At 39.6% G+C, this 8,815-nt stretch overlaps 1 protein-coding gene across 3 annotated transcripts in view; it reads left to right on the forward strand.

The window, feature by feature from the left end:
* RAD51B (RAD51 paralog B) overlaps positions 1-8,815 on the forward strand; it is a 405,359-nt gene that overhangs the window by 376,641 nt on the left and 19,903 nt on the right. The gene's annotated exons all lie outside the window — the stretch shown is intronic.

The following is an 8,815-nucleotide window of genomic DNA, read 5'->3' on the forward strand; positions in this document are numbered from 1 at the left end:
ATCATTGTACATCCAGTGTTTAGGCTGGCTATGAAAGATTTGCTTTATTACACATCTGGTTTCATGCAGCTGTTCATAATAAAATGAGAACTTAGTAGTACCTCAGGCAGATTCTCAGACTGGAAGGGCAGTTGTTAGTGTCAGAAGTCCTAAAGTCACTGAATTTTCCAAGACAAAATTCAGACAAGTTGTGCTGATATGCAACTGCAAGTAGTTACAACCAACGTCACACAAACTGTGCTTGGTGAATCCTGAGGACTGGGCAGTTGTTCTTATGTCTCTGATACTGGAATATCACAGCTACAGTTGTCAGGGAGGCAAGTTATGTTATTCTAATTTTTTTGTGCTTGGCTGTTACTTTACTGTTCTTCAAGACCTCCATGATTTTTATGACATCCTTGAAGATGTCAGGGAATTGAAAGACTGCAAGAATGAAAATAGTTTCCATTTTTGTTTTGGGGGTTTTTTGTCAAGCAAAATGTCAGTGGTTGACTGACTTCATATGTTCCACCTTGATATGTTGATATAATAGACCTAAAATCAGATCACAGCCTAATTCCACATTTTTTTGAGTAGTAGCAATTTTTTTTGGCACTACGTCCTACTGTCTCATTGATTAAGAGTAATAGAACTAGAGTGGTAGAGCTGAGTCTGATTCTGCTGAAGACATCTCACATTTATTCCTGCTATATTGTCAGATCTTGTTTACCTTAGCCAGGTACAGGATGTGTGGTAGTGATAAGCTTGATATACTGTGCTGCCTGTTTAGTTGTACTACCTTGTAGTAAGATTACCTCAGGAAAGTACAAATAAGCATCAAGAGAGGTTATATAATTTTTCCTAGCCAGGATACAGTAGTCATACTTCACCCAAAGTCAGCAACAAGGCTGAGAATATTCTCAGTGACAGGCTCATATATTTTCCGCTGGGTTTATCACCATCACAAGCAAAAAATTTTAAGCAAATCATCACATACAAAGTCTAGCTCTGGACTTTGCATCATTGCTTTTTCATCAAATGCTCGAGGGATTCGTTTTGAACCTACCAAATCTCTCCCAATCTGCAAATCATAAATTTATAAGTGAAGCAAATAAATCCATGTATGCATGAGGAGAGGGAGCTTTGCCAGGCCATTTTGGCAATTGCAGTAAGTGGGTTATGGTCCGTTTTCTAAAACAGTATTCTCATAAAAGACAAAAAAGGAGGACAGGAAACTTTTTACATTCACGGACAAGTGCCAAATCCTTCTTTTATCAGAATGCACTGACACTCAGCTTTTGTCAGCATTCATTGCACAGAACTTAGTGATCTCCATTTTTGACCGCATAGCTGCAAGAGGGTTAGGCTAGTTCTTTTTTGGGGATGGCTCTGTCTCATGTAGTTTTAAGATACCTCAGAGCTGCATCCCCTTTATCCTTCAGTCTCTGGAATTGTTGAACTTTGTAGTCAAAGTCTACTGCCAGTATATTTGCAGCAATGCCTTGGTGTTCTCAGGTCATGCAGCCAGGTTACACACACATCTCCCATTCCAACGAATCCTGGTGAATCCTCTGCACCCAGTCTACCTCCTTGGTAACTTTGCTGTATAGTTTGGCCAGGATTTTAGAGCTGTTGAGAGAAATTAACTTTTTTTCTGTCTAACCCAGTTTAAGTTTTTTTCAGGACAGATCTGAAGACTTCTACTGTGTTATTCTGTTAGTTTTTTCTGCTGATCTTAACATTATCTGATCTGTGTAAATGCTGAAAACTTGGTACATCATCAAACAGCTGATGTATTTTTAGAGAAATGTCTCTAGTTTGGTGAAGCAATCTAAATCACTAGAATTTTGATTCTCAATTTGCACAAAATGCATGCTCTGTTTTTTAAGGGATTCTGCCAGATCCTGCTGACACATGAAGCATAAGAAAATATTTGGCATCAGCTACTTCCCCAGAGATTTTTCCTCTTCTAGGTAGTGGAAAATGATCTCTCTGTACACATGTATTCAATTCTTTTAGGTCTGTTCATAAGCAAAGGTTCCATCTCTTTTTTTAGCATACCCATATAGTGATGGTTCCTCTGTGCAGTTTATGGTAATGAATATATTCACCTCCTTTTTTAGCCTCTGCTACAGGCACAGAAAACCATGCCAGCATTGCAGATTACAGAGTAGCCCTCAAACTCTCCTTCAATGACTTGATACCCCAGCTTTCCAAAGAAAAGGGTCTTTAGAGAAGGCTAAAGAATGGCTCCCACTTCTTGTAGATCATGTTCTTTGGGGCTATTGTTTACCTGTCTGGTTGAGTTTTAACCTCCTTGCAGGAATAAACCCGCCACTACTAGTCTGAAGTTGTACCTGTTGCCCCTGTGGCAGGGCTGGTGCCGGCACTGCAGCTGCCAGCACACAGGCTCCTGCAGCAGTGCCCACCCTCAGGCCACTAAATGCCATCTTTGCTTTGTCGAGGCTGTGGGGGCACTTCACGGCTCAGACAGCTCAGTCAGCCCACTGTGCCCCCACACAGGGCTCAGCACCACTGCTCTTCAGGGTGGGCATCTCCAAAGGATGACAGGACCCTGCTCCCATAGATACTTTATCCAACCTTTATCCTCCCATATCCAGCTTTATCCTCCCATTAGATACTTTGTCCAACACCATCCAGTACTGAGAGGGAGCTCAGGGCTTCTTTGCACTGAGTTATGGGGTTAAGGACCTGCCATGGAGCTTGGATGCACAGTTTCTCTTCCATTTCAGGGGAGGTTCAGGTCCTGGCCTATCTGCTGTTACCCAGAAAGCTCAACAAAGCAGACTTACAAAGCAGGCCAAATGCAAACAACATTTAAAACTCCATGGCCCCTTACTAATGGGACTGTGCTGTGTCAAGTCTCAATAGCTCACACTTAACAGCCATGTCCTTATGGGGTATGGGCACACAACTGCTAAGGAGAGAGCGAGGAAAAATAATAAAAAAGACAACAAGCAAAAGGCTAAGGAGGCCCCTGGTTTCCTTAATGGAATTAGTCCTTCCTTTATGAATTCCAGGGTTAAATGCTATAAATGTGATTCGCATACTCCCTCCCCTCAGCAAAGCAGAAAGATCTGCTAGACACATGTTCGGAGCAGAACGGGGAAGATATGACGTGACTCAAGAGCCTGGAAGGCTGAAAGGAGTAGATGAGGGAGAGCTCTGCGGCCCTTGATCTTTTTAAGATTTACTGCCTTTGCCCCTTGCAAGGATTTTTTTTTTCCTGGAAAATTCTAGCTTCTAGCAATTTAAAAAAAAAAAAAATTGGCTAGGGCAATAAACAAGATCTTTGAAGGGGGAAGGAAGCCAAGAGAAAGTCAGGCCCATTAGTCACGCAGCTGCATTTCCTGTCACAAAGGACCCCAGTTGAGTAATCACTCAAAATATGCTTGTTATTTTTTCCTATTTTATTTCAACTTTCAGCCTGCCAATATGTACTGCAAGAAAAAATAAACCAAGAATAAGTCTTTTAGTTTCAGAGGGGAAAACAATGTACTACCAGACACTGATTTACATTCTTTTTCCTTTTCTTTAATTTTCATAGCCTAAAAAGGCTTCAGTGCTACTAGAGAAATGTTGGTAGGACACATTGTTGTGTTGTCTGAGACAGTCCTCAGAAATGTTGTCTGAGACAGTCCTCATATTTTCAGGGCTTATGGTTTCAGCAGAAGCATGGGTGTCAAAGTTCCTGGGCTACATTTCCAACTGCTATCATTGATTCACAGTACGACCTTGATTGAGTCATGTATTCATTTATCTATCATTTACTATGAAACATAAAGATGATAACAGTTTTTGCATAATTGTTTTGTTGGGCTTCATTAATGGTGCTTATAAGTAACATTAGGTCCTCTGATGAAAGTTCTGTACAAATATTTTTCTAAAGAAAAATGCAGTCAAGACTGAAAAGAAATCAACTTGTAATTTAAAGCAGAACATTGCCATTACTATATTTTAAAAGTACTTACATAAAAAGAGGTGAAAATAGGAGCAATTCTATGGAATAGAAGGAGGAAAGTCTTGCTGACACTGTCTTTTGAGACACTCGGAGGAAGAGAAGTACAGCACAGGGGACAACCCCTTTCACAGTGTTGAAAGAGATTGATTATACCAGCTCCCACCCCTGCCTCCAGATCCTGGATTAGAAAGTGCTGGCTGTGGTCAATCTGGTATTGACTTCTAAAAGAAGTCACAGATACACAACGGAGTGAAGCTGGAAAACCTCTGTTTTCCCAGATTGCTGATTCCTTTATCAACAAGCACAACTACAAAATATGAAACCCTGCCCTTAATTTACTCAAAAGTAATGAGTCTGGTGACCAGGCCACCTATAAAGAAGGGCCATAAACATGCTTCAGGGCACATAACAGTTTGGAACTTACATTCTTGACGGGGTACCTGAGTATATGGCTCTGTGAACATGATTGCAAAGGGATTGCAAATCTCTGTTTGGATTGCTGTCTAAGTAGAGAGTAGATGATTGTATTTTATGCTACGTAATAACATGACTTCAAATGCCACACAAAAAATGAAGCTTACATTGCTTACATTTGCATGCAAGTGTCTGGTTATGTCATATAATTCTCTAATTTGCACACATTTGATACCTCAGATGTGCAATGTTTTCAAACCACAGGTTATGAGCAGATGTGATTTACACAGCAATATAAATCACAGCTTCCTAATGCTAGTTAAAGGGTGTAAACTCAAACAAATGTGAGATTTACACCAATTTGGTTTAAGAGAGACTTTGAAAGTCTATTTACCTCTATGTTTAAAAGCAATTCAGAATGATTATTTATGCATGTTTACACTGAATGGAAAAGTAAAAATCTTATGAATTATAACTCCAATGTGAAAAATTCCATGCTAGATTATCTTTATAAATTATGCTCAACCTTTGTCTTCCCTAATAGCAGGCAAGACAATCTGTGCTCCTCAGTGGAACACAAGTGCACACTCCTGGTCTGTGGTCAGAGCTAGCATGATGGCATAGGGGCTGTTTGCTACTCTCATACCACATGACTTCCACTGCTGCGTGTGCCAGTCTACTGGATCCCCACATCATATGACATTATATGCTGTAGCAATAGGCTTATGTCCTAAAACTATCTCTGCCATGAGGATAAAGGCCATTTCCAATGATTACTGTTACCTACACAGATTTGAAATCATATACTGGTAGGTATGAATGAATGGAAATTATTTGTTTACAAGGTCAGCATAAACTTTGTACTTTTTTCTTTATGACTGCCTGGGTATGTGATAATATTTCCTATATCAGTATTGTAGAGATGTATTGGTATCAATCAGACCAGTATCTAAAACATCAGACAGTGTAAATAATAACCACCAATTAAATGAATTATACTGGTAAATATGCAGGGTAGCAACTAATTTTCTCTTTACTTACCTGGTTATCCTAGGAATTTGTATGGCTCTATAGCCATGGTATTTGAGTATCTCCAAACCTCTGAATCTGTGATCTCCATGCAGGTCTGATGCATATTAGTCCAATTAGCCCTGTATAGGTGTGCCACTTAAGCCCTAAGATGAATGATTGACTCAGAATAATCTCAGAAGTCTATGACCTCTTGATTCACCTGCTGGCTGCGAAGGATTAGTCTCCCTCTTGTATAGATGGGAAGCTGAGTCATAAAGAACTAAAGTTACATGCCCATAAACACGTAAATAGCAACAGAAATGGAATCAGAGCTCATGATGTACAGATCCTCAGTCCCTGTCTAGTTGCATTAAGTTACTCTCTCCCCTGTCTTCAGAGAACTGATCATATTTGGTAAAATAGCCAGCAGTTGTTGCTCTTTGCTGTGCACTGCTCTGTGATGTGTGTGGACTTAGAAATAACTGCTTATCAGAAAGTTAAATTAATTGGGTAACAACACAGTTGCTTAGTGCATTGACAATGGAATTTATCAGCTCTTTTACTAAACTGCTGCATGAATTTGGGCAATTACTTCACATGCTGCCATTTTTCTAATTGAATATAGGAATAATAACATTATTGGGCATACAGGCACAAAAATCACTGCATAGTGCTGCTCTCTTTCTCTTTTAAGACATTGAAATGAGAAAAGGAAAGGGGCATAGAGAATAGTAAGTTTTCCCATTTAGTTGAATGAAGTTTCTATGACACAACTCAAAAATTTCTTGAAAGAAAACAGTTGGTAAGAACATTTCAGTTTTAAGTTTTACCAACAGACATGTCATTCCAGGGCTGTTGTGCTTCTATGGAGACTACAGCCTCTGCAGCTGTGGTTCTGCACCCTTTGCCAGTCAGCACAGGTTGGAGCACTCTGGGTGTGTCTCAGGGCTGTTTTTCTTTTCCTCCAAATACAGTATAGGAGTGTGGAATTTGACTATATGTAGCAGACACGTTACCTCATTTTGACAGCAAAACTGGCTATAAAAGGGTTAACCTGACTGATGGAAACATTTCAGTAAAATTGAGGGAGGTGGAACTTAAGTCTCAAGTCTTAATAAAATGCAGGTGTTTTATTGTTAGGTTTAAAATGTCTTAAGACTCCAGCAAGCATTTGAAAACAAGGGGAAAAAATGTGCTGTTGAATAAGAAACATAACAAGAGGTAGTGCAAGGCATCTACAGAGAATTCAGTTTTCACTGGCTAAGGTCTGCCTTAAAGTTCACAGACTGAAAACAAAACATAAATGTTAACTGAATAACATCTCTCACAACGTGCATCTGACTTCTGAGGTATTACACCTGGGATTAACTTTTGACATTCTCCTTTCCACCATTGTGACTTTGCTGTCTTACTGGCTCCATGCAGAGTATTTATACTTATTTTGCAATCTTTCTTCTTCTTTCCCACTCTGTTTGGGGTGTTGATGGGGTGACAGGTAGTGTGAGGACTGCATTCACAGTGTACAGAAAGCTCTGCTAAATCATTTCCAACTGCTTTTATGTCAGGAATAGAAATTTTTTTGTGTGTTGGGGGGAACCAAACTACTTATAGAATAAGCTAATAAAAAGAAGTTGTAAATAAATCACCAATCACTATTTTCTTCTCTTTCAATTCCTTTTCCTTATCACAAATAATTGGGGGGAGCATTTGTCAGTAAACTGCACTGCTTAGATCACAGCGTAGAAGGATTGCACTGAACTTTGATCTTTAACTTCAAGTTCTTAACATATTTGGTGAATTAACATAGATACAACTTTCTAAAGGGAAATGGAACCTGAAGAACCAGAGAAGACTAAATGTACTTACGACTACCCAAGATTACTGCACCAATAACCCTAGGGCCTTAATTAGTGTGGGGTTTTTTGGGACCTGTGTGGTGAAAACAGTAACTAATTACTATCCATAAAAACTCAGCCCTGAGAGAAAATCAGGCATTGATTTTCCTAGCCTTAGCCTTGAGGATGTAAATAAGCTGTTACTACTAGAGGAGAAGGACAGAAGTAGTCTTTGGAGTACCTGATAGGATGGAAAACAAAAGAGTAACTTGGGTTTTGATGTGAGAGTTTTACAGCTGCAGTGTAGTAGGAAACAGAGAAGCAACAGTGAAATTGCACTGACAGATGAAATATAAACAATACTAAGCAAAAAATATATGGCATATAGAAAAGTCTAAGGCAATGAATAAAAATTAAGCTTATGGAGCAGTGGAGCTAATAAACCTGAGAACCTTCCAGGTCTTGTTTTGCATGGAGTAGAGTGCTCAGGACAGCTTGAATAAATAATTCAGAATACCAAACAACAAAAAATAAACCCCTCCATTATCAGAATAGGAAATCCAAAAAAGGCCAGGCTGTGTGCCTTCTGTGCACCACTGCCCTGCATCCTTGCTACAGGTCACTGGCCATCCAAACTCTTGAGTCTGGAATACAGGCATCAGACTGTTGTGGCAGAGATGAAGGAGGGGAAAGTGTAGATCTTTCTTCACGCAACTTTCATAATAAACCTTTTTTACTGTCAGCCATCATCAAAATTAGGTGTATTTTTGAGAATCATTTTCTGAAGATGCAGTGGAAACAGACTACATCTAAAGAGAGGGGCAAAGAGTAGAAATCTTCACTAATAGTATCTCAAAAACCTTGGTAGGAATCTTCAAGTTGGAAATCTGAACGTGCTCAGGATCATACCCTTGAGGAAACAAGTATTTGTCAGCATTTGTTAGCTGCTCACAATTTTAGATCTTCCCTGGCCTTCTCATTTCCTCCTTTGCTTTGTAAGACTGCTTTCATCCCACTCCTACTCAACTTTGCAGATGCCAGTTCCTGTTTCTAATGTCAGCAGTTCTCAATCTTCTCAGATAACCCTGTTGTTGTTTGTGCCTTGCAACGTGAGGGAAACAACCCGTGCTTTCTGTTCCCTCCTAAAAAGTCACTGCTGCTCTAGCTCCAACAAACCTAACCCAGCCCCTGCTCTGCTCAACTTCTGCCCAAATCCAGCATGTCAGATTGGAGAAACTGGCAATGCCTCTGGTCTCAGTGTGGGGAAATAACCAAAATCAGTGTTAGATGCATGGGTTCTTTATTCTCCATCAAACTGGCCTTTATTTTTTCTTTCTAGCCTTGCAATTATTCTTGAATTTTCTGATGTATGTTGTCTCTGGGAGCCACTAAAAAGTAGTGGATGAATTTGCAATAAAATATGTACAGCTCTGCTAAAGTGGTTTTACATTAGTTTGTATCAACTCTGAGCTAATAGTGACGTCAGTCATTGAAAAACTCCAGACAAGTACTTTGTACTAGTGCTAAATTTTAGCAATAATTGTTAGTTATAGACCTGTTAGTTGTCTTTGCAGATACTGCTAACTATTCCATA

Source organism: Passer montanus, unplaced genomic scaffold (assembly GCF_014805655.1).
Source record: "Passer montanus isolate IOZ18808 unplaced genomic scaffold, ASM1480565v1 scaffold18, whole genome shotgun sequence".
In the NCBI taxonomy this organism is placed as follows: Eukaryota; Metazoa; Chordata; class Aves; order Passeriformes; family Passeridae; genus Passer; species Passer montanus.